Source organism: Pongo abelii, chromosome 22 (assembly GCF_028885655.2).
Source record: "Pongo abelii isolate AG06213 chromosome 22, NHGRI_mPonAbe1-v2.0_pri, whole genome shotgun sequence".
NCBI classification, from domain to species: Eukaryota; Metazoa; Chordata; class Mammalia; order Primates; family Hominidae; genus Pongo; species Pongo abelii.
The window spans coordinates 55,470,288-55,491,162 of NC_072007.2; the positions used below are offsets into that span (position 1 = coordinate 55,470,288).

At 46.0% G+C, this 20,875-nt stretch overlaps 1 protein-coding gene across 8 annotated transcripts in view; it reads left to right on the forward strand.

Moving 5' to 3' along the window:
- Positions 1-245: 245 nt before the first annotated feature.
- ADARB1 (adenosine deaminase RNA specific B1) overlaps positions 246-20,875 on the forward strand; it is a 156,102-nt gene continuing 135,472 nt past the window's right edge. For 7 of the 8 annotated variants that reach the window (XR_002912752.3, XM_024239439.3, XM_054542638.2 and 4 more), the window contains exon 1: positions 945-1,148. The gene's annotated coding sequence lies outside the window, so the exon portion shown is untranslated. Of the gene's footprint in view, positions 295-944; positions 1,149-20,875 lie in introns of those variants that run through there. The other variant, XM_009234043.4, reaches the window with a different exon arrangement.

Here is a 20,875-nt window from a genome sequence, read left to right on the forward strand (position 1 = left end):
GTTGCATTTCTACATATGCTTATCATCATCTCTGTAAACATTTCTTGGTATAACTGTGGAACAGTCAGTAAATATAGATAAATCGAAGAGTAAGTCTATTGCATATGCTGTAAAAAAAAAAAATGCTTTTACTATCAACCTAAAACAAACAAACAAACAAAAATCAAACAAAACCGCCATCACCTAAACGTTGGTAATTGGGAGCAGCTGCTAGTGTCAGTGCGGACTAAACGGGAGACGGAGGGAACCGTGTCCAGGGTCCTGGGCCGCGACCTGGTTCTCCCGGAGTCTACAGTGAGGATGACGGGCGGGGAGAGGGGGCCGGCGGGACCCGCGCGTCCCAGACAACTCCGGGAGAGGGGGAAGCAGGGGCGGCTCGGCGGGGGCCTGGCGGGGCGGTGCCCGCTGCAGGGAGGAGCGCGTGGGCCCGGGAGCCTGGGCAGCACCGCGAGACGCCAACTACGCAAACGCCAATCGCCGGGCGCCGGGCGCCTGCGGTCCCAGCTACCAGGGAGGCTGAGGCGGCAGGATCGCGTGAGCTCGGAGGTTCACCGCGCTCCAGTCTGGGCGACAGTGAGACCCCGTCCCCAAAACGCAGCAGCCGCGCACCCAGAGGAAGACACGAAGGCGGGCAGGGTCTCCTCAGCCGCGCTCGGGCGGGCGGCGCCGCGACGCCAGGCCGGTCCCGCGCTCCTGCCCCAGGCTCCGGAGCCGCCCAGCCGCGGTCTCTCAGCTCCGGACGCGCTGCAGCCCCATCGGCCCCGCGCCCGTCCGCCGCAGGTGGTCGTGAGGGAGACGCCACAGCCCCGGCTGCCCACGACAGACACGGACACCCGAGCGCGCGCACGTCCGGCGTCGCTGCGCCGGCCCCGCCCCCTCGGCGTGCGCGCGCCCGGCAGGCCGGCGGGGGCGGGGAGGGGGCGGAGCCGCCGGCGGCCGGGCTGAGGCGCTGAGGCGGCCGTGGCGGCGGCGGCGGCAGCGGCGGCCAAGCGGCCAGGTCGGCGGCCGGGACTCCGGGCCGCGCGAGGCCACGGCCACGCCGCGCCGCTGCGCACAACCAACGAGGCAGAGCGCCGCCCGGCGCGGGACTGCGGCCGGAGCCTGGGGCGCGCGTGCGGAGGATCAGGCGCGGCGCGGCTGCGGCTGAGGTGAGGGCGGCGCGGGGCCGCGGCGGCTCGGGCGGGCGCGGGCTCCGGACCCCGCGGTGGCGGCGTTTATGTAAGCGCCGGGCAGGGACTGGCGGTGGGGTCGGGGCTGCGGGCCGTCCCGGGAGCGGAGGGCGCCCGCGGAGAGGCGAGGGTGCCGTGGCACCGCCTCGCATTCTCCCTCCCGGGGCGCCCGTCTGCTCCGGCGCTCGGCCCCCGGAGGAGGCTGCGCCCGGGCGGCCCCGCGTCCCCTCCCGAGGGCGCCGAGTCCGCGTGGGATGCGCCGCGCCGCGCGGAGGGCAGGTGCGCCCGGACGAGGCTGCTCCCTGGGGACCGAGGCTGCGCCCTGGGGACCGAGGCTGCGTTTTGGGGAGGGGACGGTGTGCCCTGGAGATCGGAGGCTGCGCTGGGGACGAGGCTGTGCCCGGGGACCGGAGGCTGCCCCGGGTACAAGGCTGCGCCGGGGGACGAGAGGCTGCGTTGGCAACAAGGCTGCGCCTGGGGACGGGAGGCTATGTCCCTGGGGAGACGCTGCGCCCGGCATGGGATGCTGCGCCGGGGGACCGCAGGCTGCGCCCGGAATGAGGCTGGGCCCGGGCAGGGGAGGCTGCCTTGGGAGGGGACGCTGTGCCACGGGAGTGGAGACTGCGTTGGGGACGAGTCTGCGCCCTGGACGGTCCTGCATCTCCTCCCGAGGGCGCAGTGTCCGCGCGGGATGCTCTGCGCCGCTGGCGGCGCGGGCCCGGGAAGTTCCTGCGGGTGCCGGGCGTCTGCAGCGATCGGGAGCAATCTGGGGCAGTTGGGGGCCCGAGGTGACTTTTGACGTGTTCACATGAGAAGGAAAATTATTGCGTGGTGGATGGGTGCGAGGGAAGGTGTCAGATTGGGCTGTGGACGCTGAAACGTGTTGGAGTCCCGATTTACACGCTGGAAAACCTAACCTAAAATGTGTTCCTGTCCAGATTTCTGTGTCGGAGATCTGCACCGTGGTGTTTAGTTCGCAGTTAGTATTTTTGGTCAGCAGGTTTGGGCTGTTAGTTCTGATACAGGCATTTTATTTCCTTCTTACTAACCACTATTGCATTCCGTTCTCGAAGTATAACAAAAAGTGGCGTGATATCAAACTTGTTTCTTTAACGTTTAGTTCCGTAATTAAGATGATAGAACCGTAGTTTTTTAAATTGAGAATACAAATATGTATTTAATCCTCTTTGTTTCCTCTTAAATTTTGCCGTATGTTTTATTGCTTCGAAAGGTGCCACCCAGAGCTGCATTTTCCAAAACACTAGGTTGTCTTAAGAGGAGTTGTTCCTAGGAGATGGAAAAGCTAATTGTCTTTTGATGACCATCTTTTCCTTGGGGTTGAGACTGCTGTATCCTTTTTGCCTGCTGAGGGTTTCCCAGAGGGGAAAGGGAGAAGGAAGAAAGGATAAAAGCTTGGCTGATACAGTTCCTTCTTGGATAAGAGAATTAACTGTCTCTCATTGCGCGGTTCCTCCAGAGGGCAGGGTCCAGTATGCATGGACAGCCACAACAGGGGCTCGATAAATATTTGATGAGACAGGCTGAGCTGGGTGCCTATGTCTTGCCTGTGGTGGAGAGGATGAACTCACACAGGCTCTGAAAGGAATGCATTGTCTGTGAGTGATGCCCTGTTAGATGTCTGAGGGTTCCTAAGACTGGGTATATCCCACTACATCTACATCAAATTTGAAGCTGTAGTTGGAAAGGAAAAAAGGAGGCCCTCCTGCAGGGACAGGGGCTTAAAAATAATCGATCCAGATCTGAGAAATTGATGACACATGTGTCTCTGGTGTGACGTGCTCATGCAGTTGTTACTGGGAGGCCGGGGGGAAGGATTAGCTATGAAGTGATAACATCATCCACAAAAAACATCTTGGCTCAGAGGCTAATTTCACTTCCTTGTGAATTTATGTATTGTAAAGCATTTGAATTCTTTTAGATTTTTGGAATAAGAATTTTTTTAACTTCTATTTGTCCAGTGAATGCATAAAACAAACTTAATTCATTTGACAAATACTTGTCTGTGGCCTGTTATGTGCTAGGCCATCCCTGTTTTAGGCCCTAGGAGATACAGTACTTAACAAGTTAGGTAGAGATCAAAAATGCTTCTGGCATAGAGCAGTACATTTGTATTGATAGATTTAAAAAGATAAGCAAGCACACAGTACCTACAGAATGGTAAAGCCTCATTCCACTCCATCCCTGGGCACTTGGTTCAAAGGCTGCACCCAATTGTGTATTGTCCTAGCAGGAGTCAAAGTGTGTACACAGTTGTATATGTTTTAATATATGACAAACCTTGCTATAGTGGATATTCTTACACATGGGTACAAGCGAAGCCTGCTAATTATTTATTATCAAAATTTCTTAGCTGTAAGTTTTACTTAAGAACTGGGTTTTATTCCCTTGAATGCTGTGATTAGCTCTGTGATCAAATAATATAATTTAAATAGACAGGAGGTAGTTAACTTTGGAGAGAAATAGATGAAGTTACACATTTACCAGCCTATAAAAAAGTTTAGCAAAGATATCAAGTTTAGTTTGAAACCAAAAAGCTCAGAGAGGTCCAATTTTATTAGAAAACTCAATGGTGGCTGGGCGTGGTGGCTCTCGCCTGTAATCCCAGCACTTTGGGAGGCCGAGGCGGGTAGATCACGAGGTCAGGAGATCAAGACCATCCTGGCTAACACGGTGAAACCCCGTCTCTACTAAAAAAATATAAAAAATTAGCCGGGCATGGTGGCGGGCACCTGTAGTCCCAGCTACTTGGGAGGCTGAGGCAGGAGAATGGCGTGAACCCAGGAGGCAGAGCTTGCAGTGAGCCGAGACTGCGCCATTGCACTCAAGCCTGGGCAACAGAGCAAGACTCCGTCTAAAAAAAAAAAAAAAGAGAAAAAGAAAACTCAATGGTTTTCTGTGTCAACTTTCTAAAATAGGAATTTCCAAATCTGTAATTTGGTGTGATGGAAATGGTGGTGTTAAAAAAAAAAAAAACCCGTATTATTTTGTATGTTCATAATATGTGAGGTAGGAAAAGCAAATGGGAAAATTAAAAATTGTCCAGTGAATTCATTAAGATTTCTTCCTTATTCTTTGAGTGACTTTTCTTTCCAAGGTGACAGCTTTTTATCTGGGGTGTGGACAGGGACAACGCGGTAGCCCACAGAGGTCTTTGTGGCAGGGTCTTACCACACCTTCCATTTGCAGAGTTTTGCTTCATCCATAGCTTGACAACTGTTGGGCTAGGGCCATTATATCAAATTATCGCATTTTTTTTGGTGGTTTGATTAGTACTGCTTGCTGCACTTTTCCACCCGTATGCCTATAAGATGTCCTAGGCATATACAAAGAAAAGTGACTTTGGTTTTAGGTTTAATGCTTTGTGATGGAACAGGAAGGGGGATGAAAGTAACTCTGAGATGCCTTGTATTTTTATTGGAAGACAGTGAAATGGAAGCTCTACTTGCTTCTAGTTTGGTGATTTTGGAACCTGGTTCCATTTTATTTGCTTATTGATCCAACAGGCATTCACCCGTGCGTCCTGGCCCAGGTACTGTTCTAGGTATTGGAGATTCAGGATGAGCCTGATGAGGAGAGTTCCTGCCCTCGAGCGGTTCATTTTCTTGGGAAGGAGGAGAGCAGTAAACAAGCATCTGGTGTCCTAACTGCTTCGAAGGGCAAATGAGGCAGGGTAGGTGAGAGAAGTTCAAATAGGTGGTGAGGATGGAGTGAGCTGGGCTGAGGTCACGGCAGCAGCAGCCTCTCAGGCACAGGGAACTCTCAGGTGAAAGTTCCTGAGCCTCCTTGTAGTATGCTGGTCACCTCAGGGAGGCCATTGCTGCCAGAGAGGCTGGGTGAGTGGTAGGAAGTGAGATGGGAGTGGAGGAGAGCTGCATCTTGGAGCACACAGGCTGTGATAAGGAATTTAGATTTTAAGTGTGATGGGAAGCCTTAAGAGAGCCTTTCTTCCTTCCTTAGGAATGACATGATCTGATTTATCTTTAAAAAGTACCACTCTAGCTGTTGGGCTTATGATATGCCAGGCTGTTTTAACAGCTTTACATATATTAATTCATTTATTCTTATGACAGTCCAAAAAGTAGGCATTATTATCATTATTCCCATGTTACAGTGGGGAATACCTAGGCACAGAGTAGTTAAGTGATTTACCCAAGGTCACACAGGAAGTGGCAATGGCAGGATGTACTCTTACCTCCTAACTGCAGCTTGCTTTTTTCACCTCCACTACTGCAGACTGGAGGAGGAATATCAGCAAGGAGATCAGTCAGACTTTTGTGAAAGCTGGGTGACTGTACGGGCACCTCAGACCAGGGCGGAAGTGGTGAGATCAGATTCAGCATGCCAAATTTCAGCATTTGTAAGATGCCATCATTTTTAAGTTGCATCATCATTTTTTATGCTGCTAACAAAGGGAAAATGTAGCCAACTAGATTGTGACACAATGCTTTCTTGTTACCCAGCATTCATTTATACTCATTGAAAGAGCTTAGACTAAGCATTGACTTTTAAAATCATATCATTCATGCACTTTCATAAAAAAGGAAAATACAAGTAAAATAAAGTAATTCTGAAATTTCTTCAGATCTAGAATCTGATTCTTCCAGCTCAGCTTTTGACTTGGCGTTGGTGGCAGGTATGAGATAGGGAAGTCTGGGAAGAGCCAGTGTTAGGATTCGAACATGTGGAGCTTGTGACTCTGGAAGGCAGCCCAGCTCAGCAGCTCCGCTCAAGGGCCAGATCTGGAGGACGAGGGTTGGGTCATTGTGCAGCTACTTCCTAGATGATCTTGAGCAAGCAGTCTAATCTTTCTGTGCTTCAGTTTTCTCATCTATAAATTAGGAAGAATAAGAGCAACTTGTCAGGGTTGTTGAGTTGCTAATGTAAAGTACCTAAAATAGTACCTGACTAACAGTATTTAATGGGGCTTACTTTGCTTATTATTTTTATGATTAGTCATCTGAGTAGAGAAAGGTGAATATGGATGGAAATTCAAGGTCAGGTTCAAGAAGAGGTTGGGGCCAAGTATGTAAATTTGGGAGTCATTTGCATATTGCTGATCTTTGAGGCATACAGTATGGATACAGGGGAGCAGGAGATGAGGAATGGCCTGGGAGCTTTTGGCAAGGGGTCCACGTTGGGAGGGAGGGTCTAGCAACGCCATTGAAAAGGACTCTGAAGAAAGAAGAAACTAGTGAGGGTCTAGTGGCCTGGAAACCAAGACACCGAGGGGTTCTTTTCTTCTTATTCTCCGTGGGCTGGAGAGTTTCCTATTGGCTTTGATAAGAGGTGATTGTGAGTGACCTTGATAGGTTTGGAGTGGAACAAACAGAGTAGAGGTGGGAACATCAGTGTAGACGACTCTCTAGAGGAGTTCTGTTAAAAGGGAAGAATCATGGGATGGTGGCTGGAGGGGACATGGGTACAGGAAGTTTTTATTTGTATTTTTAAATGAGAGCGATGATAGCATGTTATGAGCTAATAGGAATGATCCAGTAGAGGGAAACATTTATAATATGCCAGGAAAGAGGATAATGTTGGAGCCAAGTCCTTGAGAAGGTGAGAGGGAGGCAGGAAGAGCAGGGATGCTCAGCTCTAGAAGGGAGGTGGGACTTCAGGAGGGAGGCGGGACTTCTGCACGTGGGAGCCTGGACTCAGAAATATTCCTCAAGACATGCTGCCCTTTTGAAAGGAGGATAGGAAATAAATCATGGTTTTGTCCTCAGTCCTAAAAAGTTCGGAATCTCACCCTAGGACTCAGGATCCGGCTTCTTACCAGCTTGTGCTGAACATGCCATGGGGTGTACTTACGGAAAGATACATGTGGAAATGGAATTTTTTATTTATTTAAAAAATTCACTTTTCTCTAAAAGTATTGTTACCTGGAGGTTGGCACCTTTATTCACCAAATTCAGTACTCAGAGGACTAGAAGACTTGGTGCCTGATTTGTTCTTGATTTGCCTAGCTGGGAATTTCAGTTTTGCATTTAAGACAACTCCCTCACCAACCCTACCCCCAGAGGAAAGCAGGTATTGTTGCTTTGGGCCTGTTGTGTGTATATGTTTATGTTCCACTGGGTCAGCAGCATTCAGTGAAACACAGTTGCCTGTTAACTTGGTAAAATATCTTAATTGCATGAGTTTTTATTTGTTTTTGTGATTATTTGATTTTTTTCAGGTTTGGAGTTTCAGAACACCCATCTTCTCAGTAGTTCAGCCAATGCGATGAAATGCGAAGAAGCCTTCCCCAGCTTCCTTGCATTCTCTCCATCATCTGTGCAGTGGAGAGTAGTTCCCACTGCTGTGGAAACATTTTCCCTTCGCTCTTTTCTCTCAGGGGCAGGCTTTCCTGAGTGCCTGCTCTGTGTGAGTCATCGTGGGAGGATGCAGTGAAGGACAGGGAGGAGGTCTGTGCCTCTTTGAACTGACATTCTGGTGGGGAAACTAAACAGATCACAGAGGCAGACACCGTGCCTCACAACTACACACGGACCTGGCTTATGATGGTTCCAGTAACAATTTTTGACTTGACCGTGGTACCCATACAGTCATTCTGTTTTTCACTTTCGGTGTAGCATTCAATAAATTGCATGTGATATTAAGTACTTTATTATAAAATAGGCTTTGTATTAGATGATTTTGTTCAACTGTAGGCTAATGTGAGTGTTCTGAGCACCTTTTAGGTAGGCTAGGCTAAGCTTTGATGTTTGGTAGGGTAGGTGTATTGAATGCTTTTTCAGGTTAGGATGTTTTCAACTTGTGATGGGTTCATGGGATCTCTACCGTCAGTCAAGGAGCACCTGTGCTGTCTTTATCGTTGTGACTGAGGAGACACGGCTGAGGTAGATGGCATCAGAGGGTGGCTCCTGGTGGAGGCATGATGTTCTGGGAAGGCCTCTCTGAGTACGATGTGGTACGCTGAAGCTCAGAGGGAGAGAATGAGCTTATGTCAGGACGGGGGACAACAGCCTTCTGGCTAGAAGGATAGCCTGCCAGAGGGCCTGCTTATTGGAGTGGCCAGGATAGGACCAGAACCATTGTCCAGTCAGGGGCTAGGAGGTGAGGCTGGAGAGACACAGGGGCCAGGTCCTGCAGACTCTCAAGAGTGTTTTCAGCCAGGGGGTGAAGGAGTGCAACAGGAAGCATGGAGGCCTGGGTTGGCACTTTTGCCGTGATTTAGCAGGGCAGAGGTGGCAGAACTGGAGAAAAGAGAGCAGGTGTGAATTCTTAATTGTGGGCAATAGATCAGGTCTTGGAGACAAGGGAAGCGGAGGGACCAAGAAGGGCTCTTGGAGCTCTTTGGATGGTGATGATGTGATGATGCCACATTCCAGAGGATCTTGGGTGAGGAGTCTTCAACTAGAGACCTCATTTTGTATTGGGTTCTGTTTGATTCTGCAAAGCAGTTGTCACCCAATATGTGACTTGCAGAATATTTGTTTGTGTAGATATCTCTCAACTTACGATGAGGTTCATAACTTGAATATATTGTCAGTTGAAAATGCATTTAATACACCTAACCTTCAAAATTCAAAGTATACTTTCTATTAAATGTGTATCACTTTCACACCATCATAAAGTAAAAAAATCGTAAGTCAGACTGTTTGTTGTAAGCCAGGGTCTGTCTGTACCTTCCCACGGCCTACAAAATTTGTAATGCATTGTTTGTAAAACACAGACATGTGCATTTAAACTTATATTAGGTAGAACTGGCTCTTCTTCAGGGTCCTTGTAATTAAGTCAGTTATTCCTCTCATGACAGTCTTGTAGGAGGTCTCATTACCCCTATTTATCAGATCAGGAAACTGATGCTAAGGGGCTCAGTGACTTCCTAGGAAAGCTGGATAATATTTAACATTTATTAAGCTCTTACCATATGTCAGACATGGTAAAATGGGTTTAATCTAGTTTAATCCTCATGATGATCTTAGGATGTTGCTATTAAGGGTCACTGTCATCATCCCTTTTTACTGATAACACTGGCCTGGCTTACCTGAGTAGCCTCCTAACAGATCTCTTCTTCCACTCCTGGTCTCCTTCAGTCTGTTCTTGACCAGCAGTCAGATCTGAGCCTGTACATGGAAGACATCATGTCATTCTGCTGCTCAGAGTCCCCCTGCGGCCTTCTTTCCTGCTGTTCCTTCCTGCCACTCAGAGCCCTGGCTCCAGCTGTCTTGGGGCCTATAGCTAGCCCTCACTTCAGTGTTCATGCACCATTGTGTGCTGCGTGCCCTGCTCACCGTTCTGTTTATTTCTGCCATCTGTACCCACCACTCCGTTCCTCCCCACACAGCCTGCCTGGCCAGAATGGAAGCCTCAGGAAGGCAGGGCTGTTGCTCTGAATCTGTCCTGGGGGCTGGGAGCAATGCCTGGCAGATAGACACTTGTAAGCCTTTGCTGAAGGAGAGAATAATTTTAACTTACTTTTTCTGTAGGTAGTAAGTAGTAGAACCTGCATTAAGTTTATCTGCTTCTGAAAACTTATGCTTTTGCTGCCTCCCTACGCTGCCCCCCCATCCTATTGTACTTGGTGAATCAGTCATATATTTATGCCCCATATGTCTGTGTTATCTCCAGATTTCCACGCTTTTCTATGTAGAATAGAAACATTTACAAAACATTCAAAATTGTTATAAAACCATAAAGTGTGACATAGTAAATTATCTGTTGAAAACAGGGAGGCCACATCCTGAAAAAGTAGCTCTGTCCTGCCAGCGTCATTTTAACCCCTTTTGGACAAGATACAGTTGAAATGCATTCTCTGAAATAATAGTTATAACTACATCTTGACAGAAACAAGAATATTTCGAATAATTCTGGGAAGATTCAGGAAAAGGCAGCCAAATAAAATGAAAAAATACATTTGATTCAACTGTGGAGGCTTAAAGGAATTACACATCTTTTTTTTTTTTTTTTTTTTTGCGACAGCGTCTTGCTTTGTTGCTCAGGCTAGAGTACAGTGGTACAATCATAGCTCACTGTAGCCGCAATCTCCTGGGTTCAAGCGATCCTCCCGCCTCAGTCTCAGCCTCCCAGGTAGCTGGGGCTACAGGTGGATGCCACCACACCCGGCTAATTTTTGTATTTTTTGTAGAGACATTTACCATGTTGCCCAGGCTGGTCTCGAGCTCCTGGACTCAAGGGATCCAATTGCCTCGGCCACCCAAAATGCTGGGATTACAGGTGGAGCTATTGCACCTGGCCAAAAAAGCATCTCTTATAAGCTGTTTTTGGTCAAGCAGCAAACAGGAAAGTGTCTCAGAATTTGGGAGATCAGGAATGTAATCCCAGCCCTGCTTCTGAACAGGATGGAGCATTCTCTTCATGGCTCTGCTGCAGGCTCCTTGGATGTAGAATGAGGGCAGTTGAATTGCTTGTTGCCGAGGTTCTCTCCATTTCTGGAAGACTATTGTAAGTCAGAGTCAAATAATCATTCATTCAGTTGTCCAACAAATACTCATCGTAGAACCTATGTGTAGTCCTGTCTAATGGTAGGTGGTGCTACGCCACTTCCTGCCATGGCTGCCAAGGCTTACACGAGGCTGGCATTTGGCACAGAGTCCTGTCCCTTCTCTTGACTCAGTAACTGTGGAAAGAGGTGAGGTATAGGAAGGGAGGGCCTAGGCCTTAGGGGTTAAGCAGGCTTAGGAGGCAGGATTGAGAGAGGTGGAATGATGGATTCAGAGTCCAAGAGAAAACGTGAAACTCCAGGGGATTAGAATTGATCCCTTTCTCTGTTTCCTCAGTCTTAGGGGGACTACACTGTGTTAGTTGTCTTGAATTAAATTGAGCAGGGATTGTTTTTCACTTCTGTAAGTCCAGAGTTTATCATAAGCCACCAGAGGTAATTCAGTAATAGTTAATATTTCATTAACCCTCACTTCTAAAATTATACAGTTAGAAGTGGGGGTCTTTAACATATATATCAGTCAGGCTGGAGAGTAAGTTGGAAAGTTGCATTTTATTCCTGTGTGTTTACTTATGGCAGTGCACATAAACCCAGTTTTGTTTCTTTTTCTTTGATTAGTAACAGTTGGGCACAAGGTGTCCAACCCACCCAGTGTTAACTCACTTAGAGTGAGTTGATTTCCTTGAAAAAAGGAATCTTTTCAAGGATGTAAAGTGGCTTCTTGTGGTCTTCGTGAGGCTCTGGAGTCAGACACAATACCGGGTTATCCTGGGACCATGTGCAGTGAGCCCGGGCTGCTGGAGTCAGACACAGTACCTGGTTACCCTGGGACTATGTGCAGTGAGCCTGGGCTGCCGGATGCCACTGGTGGGCCCTCTGCCAGCTGCTGCATCCCCAAGCCCTCTCTTGTCTCATTGTTTTCCCTTTTCAGGAATAGTTTCCACTAGGGACCTGCTCCCTCAAATTTCTGTCATTTGAGGTGAGGTTTTGTGTTGGTTCATCTGACTGGCCGAGTGCACCCTGCCTGTGAGAATAGGAAATAGAATTCTGGCTTTTGTCTTAGGGATATCCCCAGGTAGAGAGAGGAGATTCAAAAGATGCTGGGGAGCTACAGACGTGACCTCTGACCTCTACATGAAGAATGGTGGAAAACACTTAGTGTTAATCTACACATTTCCCTTGGTTTAGACCTAAGCATAAATAGTGTGAAGTCGATTTAAACAGAGGTTACAGTTTCCAGAGACTTCAGCGCCCTGGCTGCAGTTAAACAGCAATGATTTGACTCTTTACGTCTACTGTATTCTAGATATAAACGAAAGTAGTCACATCAAATGCATATTTATTAGTCTTGGTCATTTTGAATTTGAGTCCTTTACATACTATGTATGTATGTACCCAGGAGCAGAGCAGGGTTAAAAGTGACATCTAACTTCTACTCTGGAATCTTTTCCCTCTGCACTTTTTGGTGTCACGTAGTAGATGTTTTCACCCACATGCAGGTGAATGAGTGACATATTTATCTCATTTCATAGTGAAGCTTTCAATTCTTTAATTTTATCCCTCTAATGAAACTGTGAGGAATTGATTATATTTACACAGAAAAGGCTGGTGTCATGTGAACCTACAGGACGTCATTAAGCATGTGCCTCTCACGCAGAACTGACATATAGCCTCCCGTGCAGCTCACCTTGAATTCTCCATGCACGAATCAGCCATAGGCACGTGTTATGTGTGGCACAGGCAAGAAGTGCCTGATAGATTTTAGTTCTGTTTATTGCTGGAAGCCCTTGCTGTAGGAAAAGGAAGGTTTTTTCCTTTCCTGGACAATGATTTTGAGCTACAGTGTAGACTGGAAAAGGCAGGCTTTGATTTGCCAGACACTGCTTGCTATATGTGAAGCCAGGATAGGGCGGTGCTGTTGGACATAAGACCTGCCCTGTGTGCCTTTTCACACTGCATCGAGAATTTATCTAGATGATTTCCTGGGCTTATTGATTGTTGAAGGAAACAATGCAAATTGCAAGTTATGATCAAATAATGCTTTGAGCGTTCACCTTTTTAGAATGCTCTGGGAAAATAGGGGGAGAAAAGAAACCATAGGAAAGGCATTTTGAGGCGGTTTTGTTTTGTTTTAAACAGTTACCATGAAATGCACCCTCTCTAAGCGGACAATTCAGTGATTTTCTGAATGTCTGAGTTGTGCAGACATCACCACAGTCTAGTTCTTGAACACTCCTGTCACCCCAAATGTTCCCTGTGTTTGTCTGCAGTTGATTCGCGCGCCCAGCTCAGCCGCAGGCAACCGCTCAGGCAGCCCGCCTGCTGTTTCTACATGTGCCTTGCAGACGTTTCATGGGAAGCAGCTCATGTCCTGTGTCGTCATTTGCATCAGGCTTTCACTTCACATGTTTTTCAGGTTCATCCGTGTTGTAGAACATATCAGTGGTTTGTTCCTTTTAGTCGTATTGGTGTAGCGTGTTCGTTTATTCCGCTCCAGTGATGGACTGGGTTGTTTCTGGCTATTATGAATCATATGACTTTGAACATTAGCAAGCACGTCTGCATGTGGATGTGTATTTTCATTTCTCATAGGTAGATTCCTAGGAGTTCATAGGAGCTTCAAAATGGAGTTTAAGACAGAAGCCTTTGTTTGATACTGATAATGCTAGCAAGGGCCATTTATTTGGTTTCAGATGGCTTGCTCTTGAAGTCTGTCTCTGTGATGTGCATTGTGCTTCTTGAATTGTATGAACCTATTATAGAATGAAATATGGTTATAATGTCGAGCAGAAGCTATTAGCGTTTCTTAAGATGACCACCTGTGTTGTGCACACTATTAGGTCCTCAACAGATGAGTTCTTACGTGGTGTTTGATGTTTTCCCCCCACTTATCAGAAGAGGAAGTCAGTGAAGTACTGTTGGGCATATTAAAACCACATTCAACCTACAACACCACATAAACACTTACCCTTTGACCCAGCAATTCTGCTTCTAGGAATCCTTCCAGAAGATAGACCTCCAACAATGTGAAAATACATTTGGAATAACCTAAATATCCATATGCAGGAGAGGGTTGAGTAAACTCTAGTGTAGCCACACAACCACATCCACTGTTGAGGATGACCTCTGTGAATTGGTTTGATGTGGTTTCCAGGGCACGTGGATGTGAATGAGGCGAGTACCAAAGAACATCTAAATGCTACCCTTGACGTGAGAAGAAGCGGATGCAGGAAAACACACGCTCCCTGCACACTTGTGCAGAGGAGATACAGGAGGGCAGAGCCAGAAACAAAAGAGATGGTGACTGCAGAGGGCGAGGGGACGGAGGAGGAGTGGGTGCCAGGTCATAGGTGGGGTGCAGAGGGTGAGGGGTGGGGAAGTGGAGTGGGTGCCAGGTCGTAGGTGGGGTGCAGAGGGTGAGGGGGTGGGGAAGTGGAGTGGGTGCCAGGTCGTAGGTGGGGTGCAGAGGGTGAGGGGGTGGGGAAGTGGAGTGGGTGCTGGGTCGTAGGTGGGGTGCAGAGGGCAAGGGGGCAGGGAAGTGGAGTGGGTGCCAGGTCGTAGGTGGGGTGCAGTGCTGCTCTCAGTACACCTTTTAGTGTGGCCCAGCTCTTGAAACCACGGCAGTACTTCATATACTCCAAAGTAAAATAGATGGTTAATATCAGCCAGGATGTGGGGGACCCAAAATGAAATATAAGCAGAAAACACACATCTCACTGTAGTACAAAGCGGCACAGCCACAGCAAAGGGGGTGGAAAGGAAAGTGTTAACCTTATTTGGGAAAATGATATGTTGACTGGATTCTGTGAGGCTGAAGAGAACTGTACAAAGTAGTAGTAAATTTTTTTCTCAGTGTTAATGGTGAGCAACGTGAAACGGCTTTATGTGTATGTGGGGATTGAACAAATAAGCAGAATTGTAGTGGATAGTGAGAGCCAGGTTTCTCACTGTCCCAGGAAGAAGTTACAAATAACGAAAGGAAGATGGCAGAGGGAGCCCGTGCTGTTGGATTGGAATAGGTGTCAGTGTGACTCTGTGGTCTTTAATAGATGCATGTACAGCACAGGAGTAAATATAGGTGTACACGTTACATGCGTGGGTTAGTGATACACCTACAAATGCATCTCCTAGCTTTGTCGGTTGGGAAGACCTAGAAGCAATGACCTCCAGCAACAGGGAGCACACCTAAATATCAGTTGCCGATAAGAATAAGCAGGGCTCCTTGCAGAAGATGAGTCTGGAACCTCTGATGATGCTGGAAATAAGGAAGTGCCCAAAAAGGATGGGGTGTGTCAGAGGGCACATAAGCAACTTGGGGGAGCCCCATGGCCAAAGCGGGGTCAGTTTGAGCAAGGAAATGAGTAATGATAGTATAGGTGTATAATTTATTAAACAAAGTCAGTATCACTACCTATTGATATAAGAAGAAATTGAAAAAATAAGGAGAAGGGACATCTCTTCCTGACAGAAACATTCCAATTAATTGGTGTAGAAGCAGTGAGAAAATAGAAAATCGCCTTCAGGCAGCACTACGGAAATAGTTACTTCAGGTGAGTTCCGCGGGAGGATGCTGATTCGTGGGCCAGAGTTTGGAGAGAAACAGGATATTTGCCTAGTCTCGAAGTATCTCTTCCTCAGGTTATTTATTTATTAAAAAGGGAAAAATAGTAACTTTAGAATGGAGGAAGCCAGCAGACACCACGTCACGCGGGCGATCAAGATCAGCATCACCTGATGAGACAAGCTGCATCATATGCCGCCCCACACCACATAGCCTGTGCTCTGTCAGGGACTCCTGCCACAGATGCACAATCACAGTCTAGTCACGGGGAAATATCAGACGCTCCAGTAGAGGGACGTCGTGCAAAATACCTCATCAGCGTTCCTCACAAGTGTCCAGGTCATGAACACTGGAAACACCGAGGATTGGTCTCAGCTTAGAGACCTGATGACTAACTGTGGCCTGGGATTCTGGGCAGAATCCTGGAACAGAAGCCGGTATTGGTGGAGAAACCACCGAAATTCAGATGAGGTCTGTGGTGTAGCCAATCGTATTGTGCCAGTGTTTATTTTCTGATTTCGATATATCCTTCTCCTAGCTCACAACATACAGGTCTGTGATTGATATATACTTCTCATGCTCACAACTTACAAATCTATGATTTTAGAGGAAGCTGGGAGAACGACATAGGGGAATTCTCTGCACTATTTTTCAGCCTTCCCATAAGCCTAAAATTTCAACATAAAAAGTTGAAAAAGAAACTCATGGCAGAATATGATGGAAGAATGGCAGAAATGGCAGGACCAGCCCCTGCCTCGGTTTCTTCTCATGTGAAGGTGTTTACCTGGTTTATCTTGGTCTTTGGATTTGGTCGATTGTTTTTTTCTAAAAAGAAATTTTAAATATAGTCAAATTTATCAGTTTTTTTCCTTTATGGCTTTTGGGTTTTGAATCCTAAGAATACTTTCCCTACTTCAATACTCATATTTTTCTTTAATTTCTTCTAATAGGTTTATATTTTGTTTTTCACATTTAGCATATTGATCTATATGAAACTTGTTTTTGTACAGTTTGAAGTTGGGATAGTTTTTCAATTGGCTAATCATTTGCTTTTGTCATTGAGTAGTCTGCCCTTTGCCCAGTTATCAGAAATATCACTTTTATCACTACTAAATGTTTTCTTTCAATGACATTTCAAATTGCTTATTATTCTTGTGTGATAAAGTGATTGGTTTTTGTATGTTGTGTCCACAGCTTGTCATTTGTGTCTCATGTTTTCTAGATAGAGGATCCTTTTGGGAACATGCGTCTTCCTTTCTAAGCTTTGTACTTCCCCTATATTAATTGGCTAGGACTTCTGGTACTGTGCTGAGTGTAGTGTTTGGATCATAGCGATGGCTAGCAGGCCGCATCTCGTTCTTGTCTTTGATGTGAATGCTTCCAGTATTTCATCCTTAAGTGTGATATTACTCTAGTTGTTTTGTACATACCCTTTATCTTGTCTAGCACGTTACCTTCTCTTCCTGGTTTGTCCGAGAGTTCTTTTCAAAATAATCTTTATCATGAGTGGCAGTAGAATTTTACCATATGTGCATCTGTTGAGATATCACATGGTTTTCCCTCCAGTCTGTTAATATAGCAAATTTCATTAATAGATTTCCTGATATTAAACATTCCTGCATTCTGGGGAAAATCCTGTTTTTAACACAGTGCAAAATTAAAATTGCTATTTATTTTAATACCTTCTATTTTTTCAAAATGAGTCTCTCCCCAGCCCTACCCCAGCCTTTTCATTTTTTTCATGTAGTTTACATGCTGTAGTAGCTACATAGTGGTATGAGTGCTTAACACCTGGCTTTTGGTGGGAAGGAGGAGTGGGAGTGTGTGGAAACCCCTGATTTGTAGCATTTGCCAATTTCCAAGTTATAAATGTCCCTACCATGCCCTATTTCAAGCTACCAATGAGCTGTCATCTGGTTTACAAAATTCCTGAAAATGTGACAGTCTTCTCTCATGAACTGGTATAAGCATACCAGTGGGGCCTGAGTGTGCAGCCTGGTGACTCGTGTCTGTGTTTACTCACACAGCCATCACTGGGATCAACTCGGAGGCTTCCTGGTACCTGTGCAGCTCAGCACTCCTACCCTCCCCAGGAGGACCCCGGTTCTGATCTCTCTCCACCTTTGTTCTCACTTGGGGATTGAATACCTTGTTTATTTTTACGTCATCCTTGTTTTCTCTTCTGTGCACATGCAGCTCTACGTTTTCCCCCCAAGAACTGCCTTGGCCACCTCATTTGTAGATAACAAAATGCAGGGTTTGTAATGATTTTTATTGAAAAATTGAGCATCTGATTATTATTGTGGCACTGGCTTTATTAAACAATGTAGGTTCTGTGATAACTTTTCTTAAATGTTGGGCATTGCTGCCATGTTATGTTCATGAAGTTCATCAACTTCATATAAACTGACGTTTTTCATTCATGTGTTTATGCAGTCATTGAATAAATATTTTTTGAGCACTTTGGATACCAGAGGTTTAGCAGTGAATGAAATAACTCAGTCCCTTTCTTCACAGAGCATATGTTCTGTTATGTCTTTAAGTCACGTGTTTTTTCTATTTGACCGTCCTTGCCAATTTTCCCCTAACTCAGACATCCACTTGTTTTTGCCCCTGGTATTATCTTAAATCAACTCTAAATCAATCCGATTTCTTCCACTGCTTCAATACTAGTTGACGTTTGGCTTAACTGCTTATATAATTATTTCTGCTTTTATTGAATTCTTATGATGAAAAAACAGAAGACTTGAATCTGATGATTTTTACTTTAGAAAGGTTAATGATGAAAGCGTTGTAATACTACAGTTTGGTGAAATGGCACTTTTTGTGTTGTGTGGACTGTCATCACTTAATGAGGAGCAGGAGATCAGCTTACAGTTCTCTGCTATAGTTCTAGACATCATGAGACCTTATTCCCCACCAGCATGATCTCTGTCTATGGCTCAGAGGGAGAGCAGTAGGGATATGGGGTGCTATTCACAGCCTTGCCTGGGTGACTGTGTCTTCTGGCAGCTTAGGGGCTCCCAGGGGCAGGATCCTGGTCACCAGCATCCTACAGCATTGCCACATGTTTGCTCATGCTCTGGTGTCCTGTGGAGTAGAGCTCCTTGTTCTCCTGTGGACCACAGTCCAGGGAGAGTGGGGGTTTCCCTGTAGGAGGAGGAGCTGGAAGACTCCAGATCGAGTTTAACCGTGGGCTAGGCTGAGAAATTTGGATGCAGGCCAGTGGACCTCAGAAATCCATCAGTTCATCTTTCTGCTAAACTGATTTGGATGTCTGCTTTTTTAATCCTTTGCAAAATTAATTTGTCTTTAATATGAAAATCAGTGTTTTATTTTTAGTAAGAGAAAATAATTCTATTTTATTTATTTGGAACAATATAAAAGACCCTAGAGATCAATATCCTTCCTTTTTCATTTCCTAGAGGAGGGTGTAGAGGAGCAGAGTGTGTAACAGGCACAGTGGGACTGATCTTTGCTTCTGGGCCTGGATCACCATGTCTGGAGAGTGATGCTCTGGAGGAAGTATGGGTCACTTCGCTCCTGGGCCGTCGGTTCAGAAGGTGCAGCCTTGCCCGGAGCTGAGGTCCAGTGCTAGCGGCACATTCCCTTTTCTTGCCCTGAGCCTGCATGGCAGCCTTCTTCATCAACTGGAATCTCTGTTGAGGATGGAGAAAAATCTGTGGTCCTTTTGTTTACTGGGTGACTTTCTGACCTCTTTCTCTTCTCATTCTCTCTACTGCATTACAACTGATGAGAGAGATTTTAAAAATGAACATAAACAATTTTTATGGAAATGTCTGTTATCTAGTATTTTTTGATATAGTTATAGCATTGGAATTTACTCTTACCTTCAGGTAACAATTGTGAGGACCAAATCTTAATCCTGGTAGGTGACCTTTAAATCTTAGAATCAGGAATTCGGCTTTAGTCAAAAGTTAACTTTTTCCCCATTATTGTGATCCTGTTGGATTTTTTAAAATGGATACGTTCTATTTATTGGTATTTACAAGTCACTTGACTAGACTGATACTAATAGTATGACACAGGAAAAACAAAAACATCTTTCTGTAAATATTGAAGTAATGAACAATATTAGGGATTATTCCAAAACAGAGCAGACAAGGCAGAGGAAAACCAGTCAAGCTCTTTATAGCTTAAATCTAACCCATTACCTGAATAATAATTTAAAAAACTATTTTATAAATCAAGCCTCCCATTCCTGTAAAATAGGAGTAATTCATCATCACACATTTTTGTACCTTTAATTTTTTTTTTCTTGATGGAGCCCAAGTCTTAAAGATGTCAAAACTAGTATCATGTTCCATTTTCTAAAGTCAAGGCTATCTCAGTCCCATTTCTATAGCCGACAGGGTAATCTGTTACTAGGCCCTGAAACCCTCCTGATGAGTCTCAGCTTATACCCCACCCCCCCCAAATATTCACACAATAGGCACAGTGAAAACCAGGAAATTAGTCTCTGAAATAAGCAGCCTCCCCAGGAAGGAAGCAGCATGGCCACTGCCCATGCTGTGCCTGGACCTCGCCCCACCGTCACTTGGCTTCAGGAACCTGGACTGATCCAGGCAGTTTGCTGGGGTGCACTTTGGCTTTCCTCACCAGTTCCCAGGGCAGCCTCGAGTCTCGGGTAGGAGAATGTTGCGGGCCCTAGATCTGGGGCTACAGGGACTTTTCTCACAACTCCAGGCGAGGGCGCACCGGGCTTGGCTCTTATAGGTCTGGCGACTGCTCCCGTTGGCAGGTGTCCACAGGCGTCTGCCTGACGTCCTTGACAAGAGGAAGAGAGGAGCCGGCTTTCTGTGGGTGCCGAGCCCTCTGGGCCACACAGCTGCTGTTCTCTGACTTGTGGGTTTTTCTGCCACCTCTTGCGTTTCATGCTGTAACTCTGGAACTAGGTCTTACCCTGTTTGGAGTGAAGGTTCGTGGTGTTGGGAAGTTCTGTCCTCTTCTCTCAGGAAGAGGCCCTTTGCATGCCCAGAGGAGGCATGGGTGCATCTTTTCTCCAGGGGGCTCCTCACCAGGAGTATGGGGTGACTGTGCTGCAGCCTCAGGAATGTCAGGGTGAAGAGGCTGTGGAGGCTGATGCTTCCGGCCAAGGGCTTCTTCTGGATTTTCAAATAAAGTCCCAAAACAGAATTACTTTATGTTTTAATTTCAGGCAAATGTCTCTCATCTGCCCTTTTAAGTACATTAGGATTGGGTTTTTCGACCCTGCACAGCCCATGGGGGCTCCTCAGAGAAGTGTCTGATAAAATAAAATTAAATAACTCGCTTTTTAGCACTTCATTTTTACTGGTGATTTGTTAGTCATTGATTGAGGTGATTGTGATTGATCCAATTATTTGTCTGCCTATCCTGTAACTTTTTTTATTCATAGAATTTTAAAAGGTAGTTTCTTGATCTTAATGTTATATTTAACGTTCTCTTTCATAAGATGGTTTTTTGATGACTTTGTGTTTAAAAAGTGGGGGTCTTTTGAGAAATAGAATATATCAAATTATTTGTTCAGAAACATTCAAAAGCATTTTTTCCAACTCTGCAAGCAGTTGTCTGTTAAAGCAATTAGCGTGTACCTAATTAGAACTCTGTTCAAGATCCCTCACTGATGACCTCTGTGAGGCTGTTGGTCCGTGTCTTTATCAAGCAGTAGTGTGGCTTCCCAGGTACTGTCAGCTCATTTTGGACCCAATACTAGTT